Below are 9,028 nucleotides of genomic sequence, written 5' to 3'. Positions count from 1 at the left end.
TTTTTTTCTGGAGAAATTTTTGACCGAATTCAGCTTAATTCCCTATAAAACACTCATTAAAAGTGATTTCATCTCGATTGAACAATAAATAAAAATGTACCTCGATTTTTAATAACATTTTCAAAATCGACGTTTCACGGCCAAAGAAGCATACTTTGAATATTTCTTCACTATTTTCAAATATATTCATTGAAACCATTATTTTTATACTTTTTGCTTTAATTCAAGCAATGTAACGATATTCATTCAAAAAACTGTTAAAATTCTATTTTCAATAAGAAATCGTATTCACGGATTTTGTGTCTTGAAGAAGAAAAACCTGCGATTTTTTCGGTACTTTTTTGAATGAATTTTTTTCTGGAGAAATTTTTGACCGAATTCAGCTTAATTCCCTATAAAACACTCATTGAAAGTGATTTCATCTCGATTGAACAATAATTAAAAATTTACCTCGATTTTTAATAACATTTTCAAAATCGACGTTTCACGGCCAAAGAAGCATACTTTGAGTATTTCTTCACTATTTTCAAATATGTTCACTGAAAGCATTATTTTTATACTTTTTGCTTTAATTCAAGCAATGTAACGATATTCATTCAAAAAACTGTTAAAATTCAATTTTCAATAAGAAATCGTATTCACGGATTTTGTGTCTTAAAGAAGAAAAACCTGCGATTTTTTCGGTACTTTTTTGAATGAATTTTTTTCTGGAGAAATTTTTGACCGAATTCAGCTTAATTCCCTATAAAACACTCATTAAAAGTGATTTCATCTCGATTGAACAATAAATATAAATGTACCTCGATTTTTAATAACATTTTCAAAATCGACGTAACTCGGCCTAAGAAAAACATTTTGAGTATTTGTTCACTATTTACAAATATATTCACTGAAACCATTATTTTTATACTTTTTGCTTTAATTCAACAAATGTAACGATATTCATTCAAAAAACTGTTAAAATTCAATTTTTCAATAAGAAATCGTTGTCACGGATTTTGTATCTTGAAGAAGAAAAACATGCGATTTTTTCGGTACTTTTTTGAATGCATTTTTTTCTGGAGAAATTTTTGACCGAATTCAGCTTAATTCCCTATAAAACACTCATTGAAAGTGATTTCATCTCGATTGAACAATAAATAAAAATGTACCTCGATTTTTAATAACATTTTCAAAATCGACGTAACTCTGCCTAAGAAAAACATTTTGAGTATTTGTTCACTGTTTTCAAATATAACCACTGAAACCATTATTTTTGTAATTTTTGCGTTAATTCAAGCAAATGTAACGATATTCATTCAACAAACTGTTAAAATTCAATTTTAAATAAGAAATCGTTGTCACGGATTTTGTATCTTGAGAAAAAAAACATGCGATTTTTTCGGTACACTTTTGAATGCATTTTTTTTCTGGAGAAATGTTTGACCGAATTCAGCTTAATTGCCTATAAAACACTCATTGAAAGTGATTTCATCTCGATTGAACAATAATTAAAAATTTACCTCGATTTTTAATAACATTTTCAAAATCGACGTTTCACGGCCAAAGAAGCTTACTTTGAGTATTTCTTCACTATTTTCAAATATGTTCACTGAAACCATTATTTTTATACTTTTTGCTTTAATTCAAGCAAATGTAACGATATTCAATCAAAAAACTGTTAAAATTAAATTTTTCAATAAGAAATCGTTGTCACGGATTTTGTATCTTGAAGAAGAAAAACATGCGATTTTTTCGGTACTTTTTTGAATGCATTTTTTTCAGGAGAAATTTTTGACCGAATTCAGCTTAATTCCCTATAAAACACTCATTAAAAGTGATTTCATCTCGATTGAACAATAAATAAAAATGTACCTCGATTTTTAATAACATTTTCAAAATCGACGTAACTCGGCCTAAGAAAAACATTTTGAGCATTTGTTCACTGTTTTCAAATATAACCACTGAAACCATTATTTTTGTAATTTTTGCGTTAATTCAAGCAAATGTAACGATATTCATTCAACAAACTGTTAAAATTCAATTTTAAATAAGAAATCGTTGTCACGGATTTTGTATCTTGAAGAAAAAAAACATGCGATTTTTTCGGTACACTTTTGAATGCATTTTTTTCTGGAGAAATGTTTGACCGAATTCAGCTTAATTCCCTATAAAACACTCATTGAAAGTGATTTCATCTCGATTGAACAATAATTAAAAATTTACCTCGATTTTTAATAACATTTTCAAAATCGACGTTTCACGGCCAAAGAAGCATACTTTGAGTATTTCTTCACTATTTTCAAATATGTTCACTGAAAGCATTATTTTTATACTTTTTGCTTTAATTCAAGCAATGTAACGATATTCATTCAAAAAACTGTTAAAATTCAATTTTCAATAAGAAATCGTATTCACGGATTTTGTGTCTTGAAGAAGAAAAACCTGCGATTTTTTCGGTACTTTTTTGAATGCATTTTTTTCTGGAGAAATTTTTGACCGAATTCAGCTTAATTCCCTATAAAACACTCATTGAAAGTGATTTCATCTCGATTGAACAATAAATAAAAATGTACCTCGATTTTTAATAACATTTTCAAAATCGACGTAACTCTGCCTAAGAAAAATATTTTGAGTATTTGTTCACTGTTTTCAAATATAACCACTGAAACCATTATTTTTGTAATTTTTGCGTTAATTCAAGCAAATGTAACGATATTCATTCAACAAACTGTTAAAATTCAATTTTAAATAAGAAATCGTTGTCACGGATTTTGTATCTTGAAGAAAAAAACATGCGATTTTTTCGGTACACTTTTGAATGCATTTTTTTCTGGAGAAATGTTTGACCGAATTCAGCTTAATTCCCTATAAAACACTCATTGAAAGTGATTTCATCTCGATTGAACAATAATTAAAAATTTACCTCGAATTTTAATAACATTTTCAAAATCGACGTTTCACGGCCAAAGAAGCATACTTTGAGTATTTCTTCACTATTTTCAAATATGTTCACTGAAAGCATTATTTTTATACTTTTTGCTTTAATTCAAGCAAATGTAACGATATTCAATCAAAAAACTGTTAAAATTAAATTTTTCAATAAGAAATCGTTGTCACGGATTTTGTATCTTGAAGAAGAAAAACAAGCGATTTTTTCGGTACTTTTTTGAATGCATTTTTTTCAGGAGAAATTTTTGACCGAATTCAGCTTAATTCCCTATAAAACACTCATTAAAAGTGATTTCATCTCGATTGAACAATAAATAAAAATGTACCTCGATTTTTAATAACATTTTCAAAATCGACGTTTCACGGCCAAAGAAGCATACTTTGAAAATTTCTTCACTATTTTCAAATATATTCATTGAAACCATTATTTTTATACTTTTTGCTTTAATTCAAGCAATGTAACGATATTCATTCAAAAAACTGTTAAAATTCAATTTTCAATAAGAAATCGTATTCACGGATTTTGTGTCTTGAAGAAGAAAAACCTGCGATTTTTCGGTACTTTTTTGAATGAATTTTTTTCTGGAGAAATTTTTGACCGAATTCAGCTTAATTCCCTATAAAACACTCATTGAAAGTGATTTCATCTCGATTGAACAATAATTAAAAATTTACCTCGATTTTTAATAACATTTTCAAAATCGACGTTTCACGGCCAAAGAAGCATACTTTGAGTATTTCTTCACTATTTTCAAATATAACCACTGAAACCATTATTTTTATAACTTTTTGCTTTAATTCAAGCAATGTCACGATATTCATTCAAAAAACTGTTAAAATTCAATTTTCAATAAGAAATCGTATTCACGGATTTTGTGTCTTGAAGAAGAAAAACCTGCGATTTTTTCGGTACTTTTTTGAATGAATTTTTTTCTGGAGAAATATTTGACCGAATTCAGCTTATTTCCCTATAAAACACTCATTAAAAGTGATTTCATCTCGATTGAACAATAAATAAAAATGTACCTCGATTTTTAATAACATTTTCAAAATCGACGTAACTCGGCCTAAGAAAAACATTTTGAGCATTTGTTCACTGTTTTCAAATATAACCACTGAAACCATTATTTTTGTAATTTTTGCGTTAATTCAAGCAAATGTAACGATATTCATTCAACAAACTGTTAAAATTCAATTTTAAATAAGAAATCGTTGTCACGGATTTTGTATCTTGAAGAAAAAAAACATGCGATTTTTTCGGTACACTTTTGAATGCATTTTTTTCTGGAGAAATGTTTGACCGAATTCAGCTTAATTCCCTATAAAACACTCATTGAAAGTGATTTCATCTCGATTGAACAATAATTAAAAATTTACCTCGATTTTTAATAACATTTTCAAAATCGACGTTTCACGGCCAAAGAAGCTTACTTTGAGTATTTCTTCACTATTTTCAAATATGTTCACTGAAACCATTATTTTTATACTTTTTGCTTTAATTCAAGCAAATGTAACGATATTCAATCAAAAAACTGTTAAAATTAAATTTTTCAATAAGAAATCGTTGTCACGGATTTTGTATCTTGAAGAAGAAAAACATGCGATTTTTTCGGTACTTTTTTGAATGCATTTTTTTCAGGAGAAATTTTTGACCGAATTCAGCTTAATTTCCTATAAAACACTCATTAAAAGTGATTTCATCTCGATTGAACAATAAATATAAATATACCTCGATTTTTAATAACATTTTCAAAATCGACGTAACTCGGCCTAAGAAAAACATTTTGAGTATTTGTTCACTATTTACAAATATATTCACTGAAACCATTATTTTTATACTTTTTGATTTAATTCAACAAATGTAACGATATTCATTCAAAAAACTGTTAAAATTCAATTTTTCAATAAGAAATCGTTGTCACGGATTTTGTATCTTGAAGAAGAAAAACATGCGATTTTTTCGGTACTTTTTTGAATGCATTTTTTTCTGGAGAAATTTTTGACCGAATTCAGCTTAATTCCCTATAAAACACTCATTGAAAGTGATTTCATCTCGATTGAACAATAAATAAAAATGTACCTCGATTTTTAATAACATTTTCAAAATCGACGTAACTCTGCCTAAGAAAAACATTTTGAGTATTTGTTCACTGTTTTCAAATATAACCACTGAAACCATTATTTTTGTAATTTTTGCGTTAATTCAAGCAAATGTAACGATATTCATTCAACAAACTGTTAAAATTCAATTTTAAATAAGAAATCGTTGTCACGGATTTTGTATCTTGAGAAAAAAACATGCGATTTTTTCGGTACACTTTTGAATGCATTTTTTTCTGGAGAAATGTTTGACCGAATTCAGCTTAATTGCCTATAAAACACTCATTGAAAGTGATTTCATCTCGATTGAACAATAATTAAAAATTTACCTCGATTTTTAATAACATTTTCAAAATCGACGTTTCACGGCCAAAGAAGCATACTTTGAGTATTTCTTCACTATTTTCAAATATTCATTGAAACCATTATTTTTATACTTTTTGCTTTAATTCAAGCAATGTAACGATATTCATTCAAAAAACTGTTAAAATTCAATTTTCAATAAGAAATCGTATTCACGGATTTTGTGTCTTGAAGAAGAAAAACCTGCGATTTTTTCGGTACTTTTTTGAATGAATTTTTTTCTGGAGAAATTTTTGACCGAATTCAGCTTAATTCCCTATAAAACACTCATTAAAAGTGATTTCATCTCGATTGAACAATAAATAAAAATGTACCTCGATTTTTAATAACATTTTCAAAATCGATGTTTCACGGCCAAAGAAGCATATTTTGAGTATTTCTTCACTATTTTCAAATATAAAAACTGAAACCATTATTTTTATACTTTTTGCTTTAATTCAAGCAATGTAACGATATTCATTCAAAAAACTGTTAAAATTCAATTTTCAATAAGAAATCGTTGTCACGGATATTGTATCTTGAAGAAAAAAAACATGCGATTTTTTCGGTACACTTTAGAATGCATTTTTTTCTGGAGAAATGTTTGACCGAATTCAGCTTAATTCCCTATAAAACACTCATTGAAAGAGATTTCATCTCGATTGAACAATAATTAAAAATTTACCTCGATTTTTAATAACATTTTCAAAATCGACGTTTCACGGCCAAAGAAGCTTACTTTGAGTATTTCTTCACTATTTTCAAATATGTTCACTGAAACCATTATTTTTATACTTTTTGCTTTAATTCAAGCAAATGTAACGATATTCAATCAAAAAACTGTTAAAATTAAATTTTTCAATAAGAAATCGTTGTCACGGATTTTGTATCTTGAAGAAGAAAAACATGCGATTTTTTCGGTACTTTTTTGAATGAATTTTTTTCTGGAGAAATTTTTGACCGAATTCAGCTTATTTCCCTATAAAACACTCATTAAAAGTGATTTCATCTCGATTGAACAATAAATAAAAATGTACCTCGATTTTTAATAACATTTTCAAAATCGACGTAACTCGGCCTAAGAAAAACATTTTGAGCATTTGTTCACTGTTTTCAAATATAACCACTGAAACCATTATTTTTGTAATTTTTGCGTTAATTCAAGCAAATGTAACGATATTCATTCAACAAACTGTTAAAATTCAATTTTAAATAAGAAATCGTTGTCACGGATTTTGTATCTTGAAGAAAAAAAAACATGCGATTTTTTCGGTACACTTTTGAATGCATTTTTTTCTGGAGAAATGTTTGACCGAATTCAGCTTAATTCCCTATAAAACACTCATTAAAAGTGATTTCATCTCGATTGAACAATAAATAAAAATGTACCTCGATTTTTAATAACATTTTCAAAATCGACGTTTCACGGCCAAAGAAGCATACTTTGAATATTTCTTCACTATTTTCAAATATATTCATTGAAACCATTATTTTTATATTTTTGCTTTAATTCAAGCAATGTAACGATATTCATTCAAAAAACTGTTAAAATTCAATTTTCAATAAGAAATCGTATTCTCGGATTTTGTGTCTTGAAGAAGAAAAACCTGCGATTTTTTCGGTACTTTTTTGAATGAATTTTTTTCTGGAGAAATTTTTGACCGAATTCAGCTTAATTCCCTATAAAACACTCATTGAAAGTGATTTCATCTCGATTGAACAATAATTAAAAATTTACCTCGATTTTTAATAACATTTTCAAAATCGACGTTTCACGGCCAAAGAAGCATACTTTGAGTATTTCTTCACTATTTTCAAATATGTTCACTGAAAGCATTATTTTTATACTTTTTGCTTTAATTCAAGCAAATGTAACGATATTCAATCAAAAAACTGTTAAAATTAAATTTTTTAATAAGAAATCGTTGTCACAGATTTTGTATCTTGAAGAAGAAAAACATGCGATTTTTTCGGTACTTTTTTGAATGCATTTTTTTCAGGAGAAATTTTTGACCGAATTCAGCTTAATTCCCTATAAAACACTCATTAAAAGTGATTTCATCTCGATTGAACAATAAATAAAAATGTACCTCGATTTTTAATAACATTTTCAAAATCGACGTTTCACGGCCAAAGAAGCATATTTTGAGTATTTCTTCACTATTTTCAAATATAACCACTGAAACCATTATTTTTATACTTTTTGCTTTAATTCAAGCAAATGTAACGATATTCATTCAAAAAACTGTTAAAATTCAATTTTTCAATAAGAAATCGTTGTCACGGATTTTCTATCTTGAAGAAGAAAAACATGCGATTTTTTCGGTACACTTTTGAATGCATTTTTTTCTGGAGAAATTTTTGACCGAATTCAGCTTAATTCCCTATAAAACACTCATTGAAAGTGATTTCATCTCGATTTAACAATAATTAAAAATTTACCTCGATTTTTAATAACATTTTCAAAATCGACGTTTCACGGCCAAAGAAGCATACTTTGAGTATTTCTTCACTATTTTCAAATATGTTCACTGAAACCATTATTTTTATACTTTTTGCTTTAATTCAAGCAAATGTAACGATATTCAATCAAAAAACTGTTAAAATTAAATTTTTCAATAAGAAATCGTTGTCACGGATTTTGTATCTTGAAAAAAAAAACATGCGATTTTTTCGGTACACTTTTAAATGCATTTTTTTCTGGAGAAATATTTGACCGAATTCAGCTTAATTCCCTATAAAACACTCATTAAAAGTGATTTCATCTCGATTGAACAATAATTAAAAATGTACCTCGATTTTTAATAACATTTTAAAAATCGACGTTTCACCGCCAACGAAGCATATTTTGAGTATTTCTTCACTATTTACAAATATATTCACTCAAACCATTATTTTTAAAAGTGTACCGAAAAAATCGCATGTTTTTTTTCAAGATACAAAATCCGTGACAACGATTTCTTATTGAAAAATTTTTTTTTAACAGTTTTTTGATTGAATATCGTTACATTTGCTTGAATTAAAGCAAAAAGTATAAAAATAATGGTTTCAGTGAACATATTTGAAAATAGTGAAGAAATACTCAAAGTATGCTTCTTTGGCCGTGAAACGTCGATTTTGAAAATGTTATTAAAAATCGAGGTAAATTTTTAATTATTGTTAAATCGAGATGAAATCACTTTCAATGAGTGTTTTATAGGGAATTAAGCTGAATTCGGTCAAAAATTTCTCCAGAAAAAAATGCATTCAAAAGTGTACCGAAAAAATCGCATGTTTTTCTTCTTCAAGATACAAAATCCGTGACAACGATTTCTTATTGAAAAATTGAATTTTAACAATTTTTTGAATGAATATCGTTACATTTGCTTGAATTAAAGCAAAAAGTATAAAAATAATGGTTTCAGTGAATATATTTGTAAATAGTGAAGAAATACTCAAAATATGCTTCGTTGGCGGTGAAACGTCGATTTTGAAAATGTTATTAAAAATCGAGGTACATTTTTAATTATTGTTCAATCGAGATGAAATCACTTTTAATGAGTGTTTTATAGGGAATTAAGCTGAATTCGGTCAAAAATTTCTCCAGAAAAAAATGTATTCAAAAAAGTACCGAAAAAATCGCATGTTTTTCTTCTTCAAGATACAAAATCCGTGA

Source organism: Phalangium opilio, unplaced genomic scaffold (assembly GCF_054372755.1).
Source record: "Phalangium opilio isolate 3A_F unplaced genomic scaffold, DU_Popi_V2 ptg000082l_1, whole genome shotgun sequence".
NCBI lineage: Eukaryota > Metazoa > Arthropoda > Arachnida > Opiliones > Phalangiidae > Phalangium > Phalangium opilio.
This window is presented reverse-complemented; position numbering follows the sequence as displayed.